The sequence below is a fragment of the Scyliorhinus torazame genome, chromosome 1 (assembly GCF_047496885.1).
Source record: "Scyliorhinus torazame isolate Kashiwa2021f chromosome 1, sScyTor2.1, whole genome shotgun sequence".
NCBI classification, from domain to species: domain Eukaryota; kingdom Metazoa; phylum Chordata; class Chondrichthyes; order Carcharhiniformes; family Scyliorhinidae; genus Scyliorhinus; species Scyliorhinus torazame.
The window spans coordinates 44,040,076-44,061,855 of NC_092707.1; the positions used below are offsets into that span (position 1 = coordinate 44,040,076).

A 21,780-nucleotide genomic window follows, 5' to 3' on the forward strand; every position below is an offset into this window, starting at 1 on the left:
AAATTCACAATGCTGAGCAAACTGACGAAGCCTGGTTACGAAGGCTGAGACGGGCTCTTCATGGTCCTTCACTGCAGAGTAAAACTTGGAACATTGGAGCATAATCAAGGGCCTTGGGTTGAAATATTTTTTTAAATTTAGAGTACCCAATTCACTTTTTCCAATTAAGGAGCAATTTAGCGTGGTCAATCCGCCTACCCTGCACACCTTTATTGTGGGGCGAACCCCACGGAAAAACGGGGAGAATGTGCAAACTACACACCGACAGTGACCCAGAGCCGGGATCGAACCTGGGACCTCGGCGCCGTGAGGCAGCAGTGCTACCACTGCCTGGGACCTGCTCCCAGGACACTGTGCAAACTCGCTATGCGCAAGCTCCTGCACGATTGGTCCAAGCTGGTCATGTGTTCCATTGACCATACCCTCTTCAAGGGGCCACGCTGCCACATCGTCCTCACAGTTTATCTCATCTTTCCTAATGTGGCCTGGCTTCAGGTCTTTGGAAATCCTCTCATACTGCCAACCTATCAATATCATGTGTCTTATCTTTGATAATAGCAGCTCATTGCTGGCCCACAATTTTATTTGCTCAGCTGACCCTGGCAAAGTGTCTCGAAAATTCATTACCATCATGATTTCTTGCAGGCACTGCGGTGATGGCGTACTCTCTGGCAGTGGAAGACGATTAACGGCATCAGAGTTAGCTAGCTGTGTCCCTGACAGGTATTTTTAATAATAATAATCTTTATTGTCACAAGTAGGCTTACATTAATATTGCAATGACGTTACTGTGAAAATCCCCTAGTTGCCACATTCCAGCGCCTATTCGGGTCACACAGAGGGAGAATTCAGAATGTCCAAATTACTTGACAGCACGAATGTCTTTCGGGACTTGTGGGAGGAAACTGGTGCACCCAGAGGAAACACACGCAGACACGGGGAGAACGTGCAGACTCCGCACAGACAGTGATCCAAACTGGTAATCGAACCTGGGGCCTTGGCGCTGTGAGGCAATAGTGCTAACCACTGTGCTACCATGCTGCCCACGGTATGTATATTCATAAATTGATAAAATCAATGCCCCATGCTGAATCCTGGCCAATGCAATCGGCGAAATAGCCTTGTCTTCCTTGAAAAGATCCAATAATGGTTTGTGGTCCATTACAACAATAACATGCCTTCCTTAGACATACGGTGGAATTTCCTCACGCCAGACACACAGATAGTCCTTCTTTCTCCATCTGTGAATAACCTTTCTCAGCTTCTGAAAGGGTTTTTGACACATATACAATAGCACTCTCAGACTCATCATCCATTCTGTGAGATACAACTGCCCAACTCCATATGTGGAGGTGTCACACGTTTGCACCAACTTCTTAGATGGGTCAAAATGTACCAGTGGGCAAGATGAATGCAATAGTTGCTTGACCTTATTAAATGCTTATCTCTGTGATGCTTCCATAACTATCTCTAGTGTCTCTTCAGTAACACATGTAAAGAGGTAATAGTGTTGTCAGATTTGGAAGGAAACACCCATGATAATTAACCATCCCCAGGAATGATTTAATCTCCGGGGTGTTCCTAGGGGCCAGTGCCTCTTTCATTGTCCTTCCTTTGTCCGCCACAATATACAGTCCTATGGTAACTGAGGTAAGATACGTTTCTGGCCTGGAAAATGCATTTTTCTCTTTTTAGGTGAACGCCTGCCTCCTGAAACCTTTTCAGTACTTCTTCAAGATTATCCAGGTATTTTGCTTCGGTTGCACCTGTAATCAATACGTCATCCAAATATATAACATGCAGCAAGCCCTATAATAAACTTTCCATGGTTCTTTGAAAATGGCACAAGCTGATGAAATGCCGTAATGCAAGCATGTATACTGACATAATCCTTTATGGGTGGCAATAGTCACGTATCCTCTGGAAGCATCATCCAACTCCAACTGTTGATATGCATGGCTCATATTCAATTTTGTAAACAAATGTTCTCCAGCCAGTCTTGCATATAAATCCTCTATCTTCAGAATAGGATATCTGTCCAGCTTCACTGCTTGGTTTACTGTTAACTTATAGTCCCGCGGACTGTCTTATCTGGTTTAACAACAGGTAATATGCGGGCTGCCCAATTAGCGAAGTGGACAGGTTGGATTATACCCAGTTCTTCAAGACTTTCTAGCTCAGTCTCAACTTTCTCCAGCAACACATAAGGCACAGGTCTAGCCCTGAAAAAAATGGGGTGGCTTCTGGGTTCCATATGAATTTTTGCATTTAAACCTTTGATTTTCCCCAGTTTATCCTGAAAAATGTCCTGATACTTCTGGATTACTTCATGCAGGCCCCGTTCCTTAATTCTAAAAATTTTGAAACAGTTGAGTTTAATTTAGACATGGTCATTGGCCAGACACCACGATTAATGGAAGTTGGGCAGATTGTTGCCCATAGCTCATAGGTATTTCGGGCACCTCCCCCATGTAGGTAGCTAATCTAGCTGCCGTGCTGCAGCCTCAGAGGCTGAACCCCTTCTTGAAGATATCTGTAGCTCTGCTGCCCTACTATGGTAGCAGCCGTTCCCATGTCTACTTCCATTCTTAATAGTCTGCCATTGACCAGTAACACCACTCTAATGGGGTATATCACATTATTCATCTGAAGAGCATTCCAATCACTCGCAAAGAAACGTAATGTACCAGTGATGAACTGTTCACTTTATGGCTACTAAGTAGATTCTGCTTACTCTTGCATCTGTGCCTCAAATGGCCATTCCGGTGGCATACAAAGCATTCTACTTGTTTACGTCTGCAGACCTCTGGGGAATGATTTCACCCACACATGTAACACTCTGTACTGATCCCAGGTCGTTGATTCATTCTCCTGAATTTTCAAATTCTACCAGCTTCTGTACTTGCTTTCCTGTTTAAACTGAATTCTTTACTTTTGGTGCCGCTGCGCCCTGCAGTTTCCCGCCCTAACTGGTGGACCATGCCATTCTGAGTACTCTGACGTTCCTGGGAGTCCTTCGCAGCGCTCTCCATTGCTATTTCCAATGCTCTTTAAAATAAATTCTCAGTTTCTACCAACATCTTCATCTGTATAGCCTCATCATTAAACCCACAAACCAATCGATCCCTCAGCATTTCATTTAGTGCTGTCCCGAAGTCACAGTGTTCCACAGGTTTTCTTTTTTTTCAACGTGTTTTTATTGGGTTTTCATATTTTGTATTTCACAACTCAAGGGCGGGATTCTCGCCAACCCCTTTTTCTGGTGTGGCGCACCCCCGCCAGCAGCTGGATCCTCCATTCTGGCGGCTGGCCAATGGGGTTTCCCATTGTGGCCATCCCACGGCCTCGGGAAACCCACAGGCATGGGTGCGGTGTTGGCGGAGTGGAGGATTCTGCCGATGGAGAATTCCTGCAGTATCTGTTACACTTTACATGAACGCTGTTTGCTTCTAACCAACCTCCTCAATTGTTGGACCAGAAGATGCACCTGCACCAGAAAGAGCAGAGGAAAGAAAAACTAATTAGAGCAAGAAATAACAGGAGATAAAAAGCCAGGCAGAAGTCAGTACAGATATTTACATACAATCGCTTTCCCTCATTCTGTGGCTGTGGCCCCCCTTTTGATTGGCGTACCTTTGTTGCAGTTCCTAATTTGGCCCAGCTGCATATTTACAGATACCAAACAGATTTAGTTCCTTGTCCCTCTAGTTTTCCTTGAGTGTCCTCCAGCCCCTGAACCCCCTCCATTCCTCTCCACCCCTTCCCCCTCTCTTCATTTCACCTTTAACCTGTGGCTCACCTGTGTCTTCCCCTCCCCCTCCCCTCCTTTACTCTATTGGTTAATAGCTACGAACAGATCTTGGAACAAGTTGGTGAACGTGGAAGCCCCCTTCCAAACCTCGGACAGCAAATTTTATTTTCTTGAGTTTGAGAAATTCCGCAAGGTCAGACGGCCAATCTGCAGCCTTGGGGGGTGCTGCCGATCGCCAGCCGAGCAGGATCCTCTGACAGGCGATATGGGAGGCAAAGGCTAGGGCATCGGCCCACATCCCCATAAAGAGACCTGGCTGGTCTGAGACGCTGAAGACCGCCACTTTTGGCCCCAAAGACCACCCTTACTCCCACAACCCTGGGCATAGCCTCAAAAAAGGTCATCCAGTACGCGGCAAGTCTGGGGCAGGCCCAGAACATGTGGGTGTGGTTGGCTGGGCCTTCCTGGCACCGTTCACATTTTTCCTCCACCTCTGGAAAGCACCTATTCATTCGTGTTCTAGTTAGGTGCGCTCTGTGCACCATCTTAAGCTGCATTAGGCTGAGCCCTACGCATGTGGAGGTGGAGTTCACCCTGTGCAGTGCTTCGACCCAGAGTCCTCTCCCTATTTCGATGCCTAGTTTGTCCTCCCATTTTTCCCTTGTCTCATCCAAGGGGCAGAGTACCTCCTCCCACAGTCACCTATACAGGTCCGAACAGTTTCCCTTCCAAAGGCCGCCCGTGCCCAGCAGACTACCAAATGTCCTGGTATCTGGGGGTACGTAGTAGGTTTACTTATGGAGGATGGTTATGACCTGTATGTGTCTTAGCTCATTTCCTTTTGGCAACTGAAACCTCTCCGTGAGATCCCCCAGGGTTGCTACTCTGACAACCGTGTACATGCCCCAAACGGTCAGTGTCCCCTCATCCTGTCTCCACCTTTTGAAGGTGGTGTCCATTATTGTGGGAGTAAACCTGTGTTTCTTGCAGATGGGGGCCAGGGTGGACATTTCGAAGTGTTGCCTCATTTGGTACCACGTGCGAAGGGTGGCTACTACCGCTGGTCTACTTGAGTGCTTGGTTGTGGGGGATGGGAGAGCAGTTGTGACTAGGGCTCAGAGGGGCATCCATATGTGGGAACTCTCCTCCATCTTCACCCATTCTGCTTCGAGTTGCTTCACCCCATCTCCTCACTCTTTCTGCTGTGGTCGCCCAGTGATAGAACTGTTGGTTTGAGAAGGCCAGGCCTCCCATGATTCTTTTCCTTTGTGGGACTTTCTTTTGGATCTTCGGATTCTTGCACCCCCTACACAAACGCCATGATTAGTTTGTTTACAAAGAACAAAGAACAAAGAAATGTACAGCACAGGAACAGGCCCTTCGGCCCTCCAAGCCCGTGCCGACCATGCTGCTCGACTAAACTACAATCTTCTACACTTCCTGGGTCCGTATCCCTCTATTCCCATCCTATTCATGTATTTGTCAAGATGCCCCTTAAATGTCCCTATTGTCCCTGCTTCCACCACCTCCTCCGGTAGCGAGTTCCAGGCACCCACTACCCTCTGCGTAAAAAACTTGCCTCGTACATCTACTCTAAACCTTGCCCCTCTCACCTTAAACCTATGCCCCCTAGTAATTGACCCCTCTACCCCGGGGAAAAGCCTCTGACTATCCACTCTGTCTATGCCCCTCATAATTTTGTATACCTCTATCAGGTCTCCCCTCAACCTCCTTCGTTCCAGTGAAAACAAACCGAGTTTATTCAACCGCTCCTCATAGCTAATGCCCTCCATACCAGGCAACATTCTGGTAAATCTCTTCTGCACCCTCTCTAAAGCCTCCACATCCTTCTGGTAATGTGGCGACCAGAATTGAACACTATACTCCAAGTGTGGCCTAACTAAGGTTCTATACAGCTGCAACATGTCTTGCCAATTCTTATACTCAATGCCCCGGCCAATGAAGGCAAGCATGCCGTATGCCTTCTTGACTACCTTCTCCACCTGTGTTGCCCCTTTCAATGACCTGTGGACCTGTACTCCTAGATCTCTTTGACTTTCAATACTCTTGAGGGTTCTACCATTCATTGTATATTCCCTACCTGCATTAGACCTTCCAAAATGCATTACCTCACATTTGTCCGGATTAAACTCCATCTGCCATCTCTCCGCCCAAGTCTCCAGACAATCTAAATCCTGCTGTATCCTCTGACAGTCCTCATCGCTATCCGCAATTCCACCAACCTTTGTGTCGTCTGCAAACTTACTAATCAGACCAGTTACATTTTCCTCCAAATCATTTATATATACTACAAAGAGCAAAGGTCCCAGCACTGATCCCTGTGGAACACCACTGGTCACAGCCCTCCAATGAGAAAAGCATCCCTCCATTGCTACTCTCTGCCTTCTCTGACTCCGAACTCCTCAAGGAGTTTTACTGTGTTGTAAAAGGCCTTGAGGATGCAGATCAGGAGGGATCTGAACAGGGAGAGGCGACTGGGCAGCACATTCATTTTGATCGTCTGTATTCTCCCTGCGATGGAGAGTGGAGTGGGCCCCACCTCTGTAGTTCCCTTTTAACTTCCTCCATCCGACTCGTCAGGTTCCATTAGTGGATCCTTTACCAGCCGTGGGCTGTTTGGAACACCAGGTCGTGGAATTTGATCTTGTTTAAATGACAGTCCCTCCAGCTCTGCCCCTGCCCCCTGCAGATACACAGGGAAGATTTCGCTTTTGTTCAGATTAAGTTTGGAACTCAAGAAGACTCCGAACTCCTCAAGGAGTTTTATCATCCGTTCCATGCTGGCCTGGGCGTTTGAGATGTAGAGGAGCAGATCATCCACATAGAGTGAAACTCTGTGCTCTCTGTCCTCCCTTTGGATACCTCTCCACCCCTTCTTCATTTTGAGGGTGATCGACAGTGGCTCAATTGCCAGAACAAACAGCAGCGGGGACAGTGGACACCCTGCCTCATGCCACTGTGCAGCTGGATGTATTTAGAGCTGATGGTGTTTGTCCATACTTGTCCATACTGTGGGTAGCACAGTGGTTAGCACAGTTGCTGCACAGCTCCAGGGTCCCAGGTTCGATTTCCGGCTTGGGTCACTGTGCGGATTCTGCACTTTCTCCCCGTGTCTGCGTGGGTTTCCTCCGGGTGCTCCGGTTTCCTCCCACAGTCCAAAGATGTGCAGGTTAAGTGGATTGGCCATGCAAAATTGCCCTAAGTGTCCAAAAAGGTTAGGTGGGGTTACTGGGTTACGGGGATAGGTTGGAAGTGTCGACTTAAATGGGGTGCTCTTTCCAAGAGTTGGTGCAGACCTGATGGACCAAATGGCCTCCTTCTGCACTGTAAATTCTATATAACTATATAACTTGCCATGGGAGCACAGTACAGTAGTATCACCTAGGAGGTGAACCCTGGTCCGAACCCAAACCGTTCCAGTACTTCGGTGATGGACTTCCACACAACTCTGTCAAAGGCTTTCTCTGTATCCAGGGAGATGATCATTTCTGGTCATTATCAATTCCGCAATTTTTCTAAGCCATGCTATTTAGGTTGCAATGGTCTCCCTGGAGCTCTCCCCATGGAATTGGATTTGAACTGTTGCAAAATGACACAGGGCTTTGATCATAGAATTTAGATCATAGAATTTACAGTGCAGAAGGAGGCCCTTCGGCCCATTGAGTCTGCACCGGCTCTTGGAAAGAGCACCCTACCCAAGGTCAACACCTCCACCCCATCCCCACAACCCAGTAACACCACCCAACACTAAGGGCAATTTTGGACACTAACGGCAATTTATCATGGCCAATCCACCTAACCTGCACATCTTGGACTGTGGGAGGAAACCGGAGCACCCGGAGGAAACAGACGCACACACGGGGAGGATGTGCAGACTCCGCACAGACAGTGACCCAAGCCGGAATCGAACCTGGGACCCTGGAGCTGTGAAGCAATTGTGCTATCCACAATGCTACCGTGCTGCCCCACATAGTCGTAGTTGGGTCGTAGTGCCCTTTTACTAAATTCACCATCTCTGTAAACGAACTTGCATCGAGGGCATTTGGGGGCGCAAGACGATGAATTAATGATAAATTTGGGTCCCACACACGCTTAACAATATCACCTTCTTCTTCCACTCCACCTCAACTCAGTTTACTCTGAAGAAAAACTATCGTCGCTCAACGTACCCCAACCAATCTTCAGTCAAAGTGTCGAAGGGATTCACTCTACCAAAGACAGTCATGTCTGCAACTATCTTCAACTTCGCAAACTTGACTTCGACTGGATCAGGTTCTGAGTTGGAGTTCTCAAAAGCACACTTGCTGCTTTCTTTTACATCACTGCCAAATGTAGTAACTTGGCTCCACTAGTTTGGTACAAACAATGAATGTTTATTTGCACGACATGCCATGTACAGAGTAGTGTGGTCACGATACTGCCTGTCTGCCTCTTGGATCGAACTGATCGGCAAATCCAATGTGCTAACTACTGATTGGGCAAGTAGATCACATGACCCATCAGCGGATCACCCCTTAAAGGGGCCAGCTACTACTCTGCCATTGGCTACTAAACACTCAGATTAGGAAGAGGAAATTAGCAAGCCTTTCTGGCCCTGATAGCTAACCCGTGTGGGAACATGCACACATTAAATTAGGACTGAATGAAATAACAGGATAGTTGGATAGCCTACTGCTGTAATACACTGCCCTAAATCACATAAAAGAATTGGACAGAGTGGTGAAGTATTAGAGGGCACTTTATGTCATTAGAAACAATTTCTAACATTAATAATGCCTTCAAGAGAGGAGGGAAGAAAATCAGGGTGGAAATCATAACACTACTTTTCAATCTGCTATGGGTTTCCAGCAACATAGGAACATCCCAGAAAGACAACTGCAAGAGACAGCAGATCCACAGATTAGTTAGAAAAGGCATTGATAGTCTTTTGGCTGGGAGCAAAGCAGCACTGGAGAGGGTTAATGTCTCCGAGTGGTCAATAGACAAATGCGCATTTTATATAATACAAAAAAAGGCAGTGGTTGCTATAGGAACTGGAGGCAGTAGATCTCATTACCGGGGTAGGTTGCATTATCCTCTCTAAGGACTTTCTCTTTTCCATTATTTTTTACCAAAGGTCAGATGTCCTTCGAGGGGTCCGGATAAGTCTGGAAAAGGTGAAACATATTCATGAATGAATTCCCTGGGTGAAGTCGGGAGTAAGTCTTCATTTATTTTTCTTTCCTTTGCACCAGTGCATTTCAAAATAAAAATCTTCAACCAAATCAACGATTCGGAAATTGATTCATTTAGCTCAAACTAGCAGAGCTCTTAAACGCAAAAACTGCCCGCTCCATTTCAAAAAAAATCTTGGCCTGCTCTCCATCCTTTCCACCCCTCCACCCACCCCCCCCCGCAACCCCCCACCCCCACCCCACCCCCCGATATCATCACATGACCCTGAAAATGTGTGCTGTATTTAAATGGGATGGAAATGATTGAATCCGTCGAGTCTTGGTTCAGCCATGGAGGGATCAGTATTTCTGGCTTTAAGCCTGGTTCTCTCCCTTTTTGCTCTGTTTCTTGTTTCTAGACAGAGCGTCACCACAGATAAACATCAACTCTGTCAGCACTATTCATTCTTTGAGGAAGGCAGCACACTTATTTCTCACAAGAGGCACAAGTGTGAACTGTCAAAGAAGCAGTTTTCCTGTGAGCAATTGGAAAGCATAGTCGGTGCAGTGTGGAACTTGTCTTGAATATGAGAATTGATGGCCTGATCTGAAAGGTGACATGAACAGCCCAGAATGGAGAGTCGTGTAGCACATCAGAATGTTACTGTAAATGGTGCGATATACTCCACAATTACAGACAGGGGTGCGGTGTGCATCAGACAGTTTTCCTGTGAGAATGCCAGAGATACAATATGGACAGGTGCGGAGTACATCAGACAGTGTTACTATGAACATGTCAGATACACAAGTATTACTGAAAGGGGTACGGAGTATATCAGACTGTTCCTGTGAAAACATCAGATACACAAGTATTACAGACAGGGGTGCGGAGTATATCAGACTGTGTTACTGTGAAAACATCAGATACACAAGTATTACAGATAGGGGTACGGAGTATATCAGACTGTGTTACTGTGAAAACATCAGATACACAAGTATTACAGATAGGGGCACGGAGTATATCAGACTGTGTTACTGTGAAAACATCAGATACACAAGTATTGCAGACAGGGGTGCGGAGTATATCAGACTGTCTAATGTGAAAACATCAGATACACAAGTATTACAGATAGGGGTACGGAGTATATCAGACTGTGTTACTGTGAAAACATCAGACACACAAGTATTACAGATAGGGGTACGGAGTATATCAGACTGTGTTACTGTGAAAACATCAGACACACAAGTATTACAGACAGGGGTGCGGAGTATATCAGACTGTGTTACTGTGAAAACATCAGATACACAAGTATTACAGATAGGGGTACGGAGTATATCAGACTGTGTTACTGTGAAAACATCAGATACACAAGAATTACAGATAGGGGTGTGAAGTACATCAGACTGTGTTACTGTGAAAACATCAGATACACAAGTATTACTGACAGGGGTACGGAGTATATCAGACTGTGTTACTGTGGAAACATCAGATACACAAGTATTACTGACAGGGGTGTGGAGTATATCAGACTGTGTTACTGTGAAAACATCAGATACACAAGTATTGCAGATACGGGTGTGGAGTACCTCAGACTGTGTTACTGTGAAAACATCAGATACACAAGTATTACTGATAGTGGTGTGGAGTATATCAGACTGTGTTACTGTGAAAACAACAGATACACAAATATTACTGACTGGGGTACGGAGTATATCAGACTGTGTTACTGTGAATACGTCAGATACACAGGTATTACAGATGGAGGTGTGGAGTATATCAGACTGTGTTACTGTGAAAACATCAGATACACAAGTATTTCTGACAGGGGTACAGAGTATATCAGAATGTGTTAATGTGAAAACATCAGGGACACAAGTATTACTGACAGGGGTACGGAGTATATCAGACTGTGTTACTGTGAAAATGTCAGAGACACAAGTATTACTGACAGGGGTGTGGAGTATATCAGACTGTGTTACTGTGAAAACATCAGATACACAAGTATTACTGACAGTGGTGTGGAGTATATCAGACTGTGTTACTGTGAAAACATCAGATACACAAGAATTACAGATAGGGGCGTGGAGTATATCCGACTGTGTTACTGTGAAAACGCAAGATACACATGTATTGCAGACAGGGGTGTGGAGTATATCAGACTGTGTTACAGTGAAAACATCAGATACACAAGTATTACTGACAGGGGTGTGGAGTATATCAGACTGTGTTACTGTGAAAACATCAGATACACAAGTATTACTGACAGTGGTGTGGAGTATATCAGACTGTGTTACTGTGAAAACAACAGTTCCACAAGTATTACTGACAGGGGTACGGAGTATATCAGACTGTGTTACTGTGAATACGTCAGATACACAGGTATTACAGATGGGGGTGTGGAGTATACCAGACTGTGTTACTGTGAAAACATCAGATACACAAGTATTTCTGACAGGGGTACAGAGTATATCAGAATGTGTTAATGTGAAAACATCAGGGACACAAGTATTACTGACAGGGGTACGGAGTATATCAGACTGTGTTACTGTGAAAATGTCAGAGACACAAGTATTACTGACAGGGGTGTGGAGTATATCAGACTGTGTTACTGTGAAAACATCAGATACACAAGTATTACTGACAGGGGTGTGGAGTATATCAGACTGTGTTACTGTGAAAACATCAGATACACAAGTATTGCAGATACGGGTGTGGAGTATATCAGACTGTGTTACTGTGAAAACATCAGATACACAAGTATTACTGACAGTGGTGTGGAGTGTATCAGACTGTGTTACTGTGAAAACAACAGATACACAAGTATTACTGACAGGGGTACGGAGTATATCAGACTGTGTTACTGTGAATACGTCAGATACACAGGTATTACAGATGGGGGTGTGGAGTATATCAGACTGTGTTACTGTGAAAACATCAGATACACAAGTATTTCTGACAGGGGTACAGAGTATATCAGAATGTGTTAATGTGAAAACATCAGGGACACAAGTATTACTGAACGGGGTACGGAGTATATCAGACTGTGTTACTGTGAAAATGTCAGAGACACAAGTATTACTGACAGGGGTGTGGAGTATATCAGACTGTGTTACTGTGAAAACATCAGATACACAAGTATTACTGACAGGGGTGTGGAGTATATCAGACTGTGTTACTGTGAAAACATCAGATACACAAGAATTACAGATAGGGGTGTGGAGTATATCCGACTGTGTTACTGTGAAAACGCCAGATACACAGGTATTGCAGACAGGGGTGTGGAGTATATCAGACTGTGTTACAGTGAAAACATCAGATACACAAGTATTACTGACAGGGGTGTGGAGTATATCAGACTGTGTTACTGTGAAAACATCAGATACACAAGTATTACTGACAGGGGTACGGAGTATATCAGACTGTGTTACTGTGAATACGTCAGATACACAGGTATTACAGATGGGGGTGTGGAGTATACCAGACTGTGTTACTGTGAAAACATCAGATACACAAGTATTTCTGACAGGGGTACAGAGTATATCAGAATGTGTTAATGTGAAAACATCAGGGACACAAGTATTACTGACAGGGGTACGGAGTATATCAGACTGTGTTACTGTGAAAATGTCAGAGACACAAGTATTATTGACAGGGGTACGGAGTATATCAGACTGTGTTACTGTGAAAACATCAGATACACAAGTATTACTGACAGGGGTGTGGAGTATATCAGACTGTGTTACTGTGAAAACATCAGATACACAAGAATTACAGATAGGGGTGTGGAGTATATCCGACTGTGTTACTGTGAAAATGTCAGATACACAAGTATTGCAGACAGGGGTGTGGAGTATATCAGACTGTGTTACAGTGAAAACATCAGATACACAAGTATTACTGACAGTGGTGTGGAGTATATCAGACTGTGTTACTGTGAAAACATCAGATACACAAGTTATGCAGATCAGGGTGTGGAGTATATCAGACTGTGTTGCTGTGAAAACGTCAGATACACAAGTATTGCAGACAGGGGTGTGGAGTATATCAGACTGTGTTCCAGTGAAAACATCAGATACACAAGTATTACTGACAGGGGTGTGGAGTATATCAGACTGTTTACTGTGAAAACATCAGATACACAAGAAGTACAGACAGCTGTGTGGACTATATCCGACTGTGTTCCTGTGAAAACATCAGATGCACAAGTATTACCGACAGGGGTGTGGAGTATATCAGACTGTGTTACTGTGAAAACATCAGATACACAAAGGAGCAGGATGAGGGGCGACTTGATAGAGGTTTATAAGATGATCAGGGGAATAGATAGAGTAGACAGTCAGAGACTTCTTCCCCGGGTGGAACAAACCATTACAAGGGGACATAAATTGAAGGTGAAAGGTGGAAGATATAGGAGGGATATCAGAGGTAGGTTCTTTACCCAGAGAGTAGTGGGGGCATGGAATGCACTGCCTGTGGAAGTAGTTGAGTCGGGAACATTAGGGACCTTCATGCAGCTATTGGATAGGTACATGGATTACGGTAAAATGATATAGTGTAGATTTATTTGTTCTTAGGGCAGCACGGTAGCATTGTGGATAGCACAATTGCTTCACAGCTCCAGGGTCCCAGGTTCGATTCCGGCTTGGGTCATTGTCTGTGCGGAGTCTACACGTCCTCCCCGTGTCTGCTTGGGTTTCCTCCGGGTGCTCCGGTTTCCTCCCACAGTCCAAAGATGTACAGGTTAGGTGAATTGGCCAATGATAAATTGCCCTTAATGTCCAAAATTGCCCTTGGTGTTGGGTGGAGGTGTTGCGTTTGGGTAGGGTGCTCTTTCCAGGAGCCGGTGCGGACTCAGTGGGCCGAATGGCCTCCTTCTGCACTGTAAATTCAATGATAATCTATGATTAAGCTAGGACAAAGGTTCGGCACAACATCGTGGGCCGAAGGGCCTGTTCTGTGCTGTATTTTCTATGTTCTATGTTCTACACAAGTATTACAGATCAGTGTGTGGCGTATATCAGACTGTTTTACTATGAAAACATCAGATACACAAGTATTGCAGACAGGGTTGTGGAGTATATCAGACTGTGTTACTGTGAAAACATCAGATACACAAGTGTTACTGACAGGGATGTGGAGTATATCAGACTGTTACTGTGAAAACATCTGACACACAAGTATTACTGACAGGGGTATGGAGTATATCAGACTGTGTTTCTGTGAAAACGTCAGATACACAAGTATTACTGACAGGGATGTGGAGTATATCTGACTGTGTTACTGTGAAAACATCAGATACACAGGAATTACTGACAGGGGTGTGGAGTATATCAGACTGTGATACTGTGAAAACATCAGATACACAAGTATTACTGACAGGGGTGTGGAGTATATCAGACTGTTTACTGTGAAAACATCAGATACACAAGAAGTACAGACAGCGGTGTGGAGTATATCCGACTGTGTTCCTGTGAAAACATCAGATACACAAGTATTACCGACAGGGGTGTGGAGTATATCAGACTGTGTTACTGTGAAAACATCAGATACACAAAGGAGAAGGATGAGGGGCGACTTGATAGAGGTTTATAAGATGATCAGGGGAATAGATAGAGTAGACAGTCAGAGTCTTTTTCCCCGGGTGGAACAAACCATTACAAGGGGACATAAATTGAAGGTGAAAGGTGGAAGGTATAGGAGGGATATCAGAGGTAGGATCTTTACCCAGAGAGTAGTGGGGGCATGGAATGCACTGCCTGTGGAAGTAGTTGAGTCGGAAACATTAGGGACCTTCATGCAGCTATTGGATAGGTACATGGATTACAGTAAAATGATATAGTGTAGATTTATTTGTTCTTAAGGGCAGCACGGTAGCATTGTGGATAGCACAACTGCTTCACAGCTCCAGGGTCCCAGGTTCGATTCCGGCTTGGGTCACTGTCTGTGCGGAGACTGCACGCCCTCCCCATGTCTGCGTGGGTTTCCTCCGGGTGCTCCGGTTTCCTCCCACAGTCCAAAGATGTGCAGGTTAGGTGAATTGGCCAATGATAAATTGCCCTTAATGTCCAAAATTGCCCTTGGTGTTGGGTGGAGGTGTTGCGTTTGGGTAGGGTGCTCTTTCCAGGAGCCGGTGCGGACTCAGGGGGCCGAATGGCCTCCTCTGAACTGTAAATTCAATGATAATCTATGATTAATCTAGGATAAAGGTTCGGCACAACATCGTGGGCCGAAGGGCCTGTTCTGTGCTGTATTTTCTATGTTCTATGTTCTACACAAGTATTACAGATCGGGGTGTGGAGTATATCAGACTGTTTTACTATGAAAACATCAGATACACAAGTATTGCAGACAGGGGTGTGGAGTATATCAGACTGTTACTGTGAAAACATCGGATGCACAAGTATTGCAGACAGGGGTGTGGAGTATATCAGACTGTGTGACTGTGAAAACATCAGATACACAGGAATTACTGACAGGGGTGTGGAGTATATCAGACTGTGTGACTGTGAAAACATCAGATACACAAGTATTACAGATCGGGGTGTGGAGTATATTAGACTGTGTTACTGTGAAAACATCAGATACACAAGTATTACTGACAGGGGTACGGAGTATATCAGATTGTGTTACTGTGAAAACATCAGATAAACAAGTATTTCGGACAGGGGTACAGAGTATATCAGAATGTATCAATGTGAAAACATCAGAGACACAAATATTACTGACAGGGGCACGGAGTATATCAGACAGTGTTACTGTGAAAACATCAGATACACAAGAATTGCAGACAGGGATGTGGAGCATATCAGGCACTGTTAATGCGAAAAAGTCAGATATGCAAGTATTACAGATAGGGGTGTGGAGTATATCAGACTGTGTTACTGTGAAAACATCAGATACACAAGTATTACTGACAGGGATACGGAGTATATCAGGTTGTGTTACTGTGAAAACATCAGATACACAAGTATTACCGACAGGCATGTGGAGTATATCAGACTGTGTTACTGTGAAAACATCAGATACACAAGTATTAGCGACAGGGGTGTGGAGTATATCAGACTGTGTTTCTGTGAAAACATCAGATACACAAGTATTACAGATCGGGGTGTGGAGTATATCCGACTGTGTTACTGTGAAAACATCAGATACACAAGTATTACCGACAGGCATGTGGAGTATATCAGACTGTGTTACTGTGAAAACATCAGATACACAAGTATTAGCGACAGGGGTGTGGAGTATATCAGAATGTGTTACTGTGAAAACGTCAGATACACAAGTATTACAGATAGAGGTGTGGAGTGTATCAGATTGTGTTCCTGTGAAAACATCAGACACACAAGTATTACCAACAGGGGTGTGGAGTATATCAGACTGTGTTACTGTGAAAACGTCAAATACACGAGAATTACAGATAGGGGTGTGGAGTATATCAGACTGTGTTACTGTGAAAACACCAGATACACAGGTATTACAGATAGGGGTGTGGAGTATATCAGACTGTGTTACTGTGTAATCATCAGATACACAGGTATTACAGATAGGGGTGTGGAGTATATCAGACTGTGTTACTGTGAAAACATCAGATACACAAGTATTACTGACAGGGGTATGGAGTATATCAGACTGTGTTACTGTGAAAACGTCAGATACACTAGTGTTGCACACAGTGGTGTGGAGTATATCAGACTGTGTTACTGTGAAAACATCAGAGACACAAGAATTGCAGACAGGGATGTGGAGCATATCAGGCACTGTTAATGCAAAAATGTCAGATATGCAAGTATTACAGACAGTGGTGTGGAGTATATCAGACTGTGTTACTGTGAAAACATCAGATACACAAGTATTAGCGACAGGGGTGTGGAGTATATCAGACTGTGTTACTGTGAAAACATCAGATACACAAGTATTAGCGACAGGGGTGTGGAGTATATCAGACTGTGTTACTGTGAAAACATCAGATACACAAGTATGACAGATAGAGGTGTGGAGTGTATCAGATTGTGTTCCTGTGAAAACATCAGACACACAAGAATTACAGATAGGGGTGTGGAGTATATCAGACTGTGTTACTGTGAAAACACCAGCTACACATGAATTACAGACAGGGATGTGGAGTATATCAGACTGTGTTACTGTGTAATCATCAGATACACAGGTATTACAGATAGGGGTGTGGAGTAGATCAGACAGTGTTACTGTGAAAACATCAGGGGCGAAATTCTCCGTTATCGGCGGAAAGTCCGCCGATCGGCGCAAAAAACGGCGCAAATCCCACTTGCGTCACGTCAGAAAAATGGGTCGATAGTCTCCGGCCCGAAATGGGCTAGCAGCGACGTAACGGGATCCGCGCTTACGCAGTGGTTCACGCCGTGCAGCGTCATATGCGCTGCACGGCGTGACGGCTCATAAGGCCGCGCTGCTCCCCCCCACCCGACCGCAACACCCGACCGCAACACCCGACTTGATGGCTGGCCGTCGCTCAGCCCCGAGGTTCGAGTCACGCGATGTGGAGGCGCTCCTGGACGCGGTGGAGCAGAGGAGGGACGCCCTGTATCCCGGGCACGGCCGCAGAGTTGCCCCACGCCACAGCCGGCGTCTGTGGAGGGAGGTGGCAGAGGCCGTCACCGCTGTGGCCCTGACACCACGGACAGGCACCCAGTGCCACAAGAAGGTGAACGACCTTGTCAGAGCAGGCAGGGTGAGCCTCCCCATATCCCCCATAACCCCCCTCCCCCATATCCCCCCCTCCCCCATATCCCCCCTCCCCATATCCCCCCTCCCCCATATCCCCCCTCCCCCATATCCCCCCTCCCCATATCCCCCATATCCCCCCTCCCCCATATCCCCCCATATCCGCCATATCCCCCTCCCCATATCCCCCCTCCCCCATATCCCCCCTCCCCATATCCCCCTCCCCCATATCCCCATATCCCCCCCCATATCCCCCCTCCCCATATCCCCATATCCCCCCTCCCCATATCCCCCCTCCCCCATATCCCCCCTCCCCCATATCCCCCCTCCCCCATATCCCCCATATCCCCAAGTGAATCCAGCCCTAACCTTAACCTCTGCAATGCACGCGCAACCGATGGCGTGCATTCATATACCTGCCTAACAGTGTTGCCTTTTACCCCTGCCACCCCCAGAGAGGTCCAGGCACCTGAAACGCATCTTCAGCACGCCAAAGCACCTCTCGATCACTCCCCTTGTCGCTACATGGGCATCATTGTAGCGGTTCTCCGCCTCATTGCGTGGCCTCTGTATAGGCGTCATCAGCCACGATCGCAATGGGTAGCCCCTGTCGCCCAGCAACCAACCCGTCAGCCGGGGATGGCGTCCCTCGTACATGCCGGGGATGGATGACCGCGACAACACGAATGAGTTGTGTACACTGCCTGGGTGACGGGCGTAGACGTGCAGGATCATCATGCGGTGGTCGCAGACCACCTGTACGTTCATCGAATAGGTCCCCTTCCTATTAGTGAACACGGCCCTGTTATCTGCAGGTGGCCGCACGGCGACGTGCATCCCATCGATCGCGCCCTGGACCATGGGGAACCCGGCCACGGCAGAGAAGCCCACGGCCCGGGCATCTTGGCTGGCCCGGTCCACGGGGAAGCGGATGTAGCGGTGCGCCATGGCATAGAGGGCATCTGTCACTGCCCGGATGCACCGGTGCACCGATGTCTGCGATATGCCGGACAGGTCCCCACTCGGTGCCTGGAATGACCCCGTTGCATAAAAGTTCAGGGCCACCGTAACCTTGACGGACACGGGGAGAGGGTGTCCCCCGCCAGTGCCACGCGGTGACAGGTGTGCCAGCAGGTGGCAGATGTGTGCCACGGATTCCCGGCTCATCCGGAGTCTCCTCCTGCATTCCCGGTCCGTGAGGTCCTGGTATGACTGCCGGGGCCGGTACACACAGGGCGCCCTCGGGTGCCTCTGTTGCCGTGGGGCCGCGACGTCCTCCTCCCCCTCCTCGTCCTGTCGGTCAGGTGTCCCTCCAGCCTGGGCGGCTGCCGCCTGCCCCTCTGCGGCAGCCTGCGCCGCCTCTCTGGCATGCTCCTCCTCCTCATCCAAGGCAACATAGACATGAGCGGCTGCCACCACGGCGGCCAACATCGCTGGATGATCTGAAAACATGACGGCCTGGTGGGGGGGAGGGGAACGACGACATGTCATCATTGCCCATATCCCCTCCTCCCCCCAGCCAGGTGGCATGGACCGCATGGGTCCAACTGTTGGAGGCTGGCACCTGGCCAGGTGGAGCAACTCACTTGCCCTCCCATCACCCTCCTCGGCACGGACCCCCCCCAACCTCCACCCCAGCACGGACTCCCCCCAACCCCCAACCTCCACCCCGGCACGGACTCCCCCCCCCCAACCTCCACCCCGGCACGGACCCCCCCAACCCCCAACCTCCACCCCGGCAGGGACCCCCCCCCCCAACCTCCACCCCGGCACGGACCCCCCCCAACCCCCAACCTCCACCCCAGCACGGATCCCCCCCAACCCCCAACCTCCACCCCGGCACGGACCCCCCCCAACCTCCACCCCGGCACGGACCCCCCCCCAACCTCCACCCCGGCACGGACCCCCTCCCCAACCTCCACCCCAGCACGGACCCCTCCCAACCCCCAACCTCCACCCCAGCACGGACCCCCCCAACCCCCAACCTCCACCCCGGCACGGACCCCCCGCCCCCCCCAAACTCCACCCCGGCACGGACCCCCTCCCGGCACTCCCCCGGAGCCCAGCCTACTCTAACCACCCCCCCACCCCCTGCCGCACACACACACACACAAGCCGAGACACACCTTTCCTCACGCAATCAGTCTGCGGCCACGCCATTTCCTGCCCAGAGCCAACCCCCCCAGGCCGTCACTCACCTCCACGCTGGTCGGCGTGAGCCTGGAGCACCGGGTCACGCCGCTGAAAAGGAGGTTTGATTCACGTCGACATGAACGGTCATCACGTCGACGGGACTTCGGCCCATCCGGAAGGGAGAATATCGGCAGGCCGACAATCGGCTGCCTTGCGCAGACCCGTCACATTCTCCGCGGCAGCGGCGCCATTAACGCCCCGCCGACTTTTCTCCCTTCGGAGACTTCGGCGGGGGCGGGATTCACGGCGGCCAACGGGCATTCTCCGACCCTCTGGGGGGTCGGAGAATGACGCCCCAGATATACAAGAATTACTGATAGGGGTGTGGAGTATATCAGACTGTGTTACTGTGAAAACATCAGATACACAAGTATTACTGACAGGGGTACGGAGTATATCAGACTGTGTTAATGTGAAAACATCAGATACACAAGTATTACTGACAGGGGTACGGTGTATATCAGACTGTGTTACTGTGAAAACATCTGATACACAAGTATTGCAGATAAGGGTGTGGAGTATATCAGACTGTGTTACTGTGAAAACGTCAGATACACAAGCATTGCAGATATGGGTGTGGAGTATATCAGACACTGTTACTGTGAAAACATCAGATACACAAGATTTACAGACAGGGATGCGGAGTATATCAGACACTGTTACTGCGAAAATGTCAGATATGCAAGTGTGCAGACAGGGATGTGGAGTATATCAGACACTGTTACTGCGAAAATATCAGATATGCAAGTATTACAGACAGGGGTGTGGAGTATATCAGACTGAGTTACTGTGAAAACATCAGATCTGCAATTATTACAGATAGCGGTGCGGAGTATATCAGACAGTGTTACTGTGAAAACGTCAGATACACAAGAATTACAGATAGGGGTGTGGAGTATACCAGACTGTGTTACTGTGAAAACGTCAGATACACAAGTATTACTGACAGGGGTACGGAGTATATCAGACTGTGTTACTGTGAAAACATCTGAAACACAATTTTTGCAGACAGGCATGTGGAGTATATCAGACTGTGTTACTGTGAAAACATCAGATACACAAGTATTACTGACAGGGATGTGGCGTATATCCGACTGTGTTACTGTGAAAACATCAGATACACAAGTATTGCAGACAGGGGTGTGGAGTACATCAGACTGTGTTACTGTGAAAACATCAGATACACAAGTATTACCGACAGGGGTGTGAAGTATATCAGACTGTGTTACTGTGAATACATCAGATACACTAGAATTACAGATAGGGGTGTGGAGTATATCAGACTGTGTAACTGTGAAAACATCAGATACACAATTATTGCAGACAGGGATGTGGAGCATATCAGACTGTGTGGCTGTGAAAACATCAGATACACAAGAATTACAGACAGGGGTGTGGAGTATATCAGACTGTGTTACTGTGAAAACATCAGATACACACGTCTGACTGACAGGGGTACGGAGTATATCAGACTGTGAAAAGATCAGACACAAAGGTATTGCAGACAGTGGTGTGGAGTATATCAGATTGTGTGACTGTGAAAACATCAGATACACAAGTATTGCAGATATGTGTGTGGAGTACCTCAGACTGTGTTACTGCGAAAACATCAGACACACAAGCATTGCAGGCAGTGGTGTGGAGTATATCAGACTGTGTTACTGTGAAAACGTCAGATACACAAGCATTGCAGATATGGGTGTGGAGTATATCAGACACTGTTACTGTGAAAACATCAGATACACAAGATTTACAGACAGGGATGCGGAGTATATCAGACACTGTTACTGCGAAAATGTCAGATATGCAAGTGTGCAGACAGGGATGTGGAGTATATCAGACACTGTTACTGCGAAAATATCAGATATGCAAGTATTACAGACAGGGGTGTGGAGTATATCAGACTGAGTTACTGTGAAAACATCAGATCTGCAATTATTACAGATAGCGGTGCGGAGTAT

At 47.3% G+C, this 21,780-nt stretch overlaps 1 long non-coding RNA gene across 1 annotated transcript in view; it reads right to left on the reverse strand.

The window, feature by feature from the left end:
- Positions 1–726: 726 nt before the first annotated feature.
- Positions 727–21,780, reverse strand: part of LOC140401472 (uncharacterized) — a 146,659-nt gene continuing 125,605 nt past the window's right edge. Inside the window, exons 2-3 of the long non-coding RNA XR_011938100.1 lie at positions 8,829–8,919; positions 727–3,487 (exon numbers count right to left, since the gene is read on the reverse strand). This is a non-coding gene — a long non-coding RNA (uncharacterized lncRNA). The remainder of the gene's footprint in view (positions 3,488–8,828; positions 8,920–21,780) is intronic.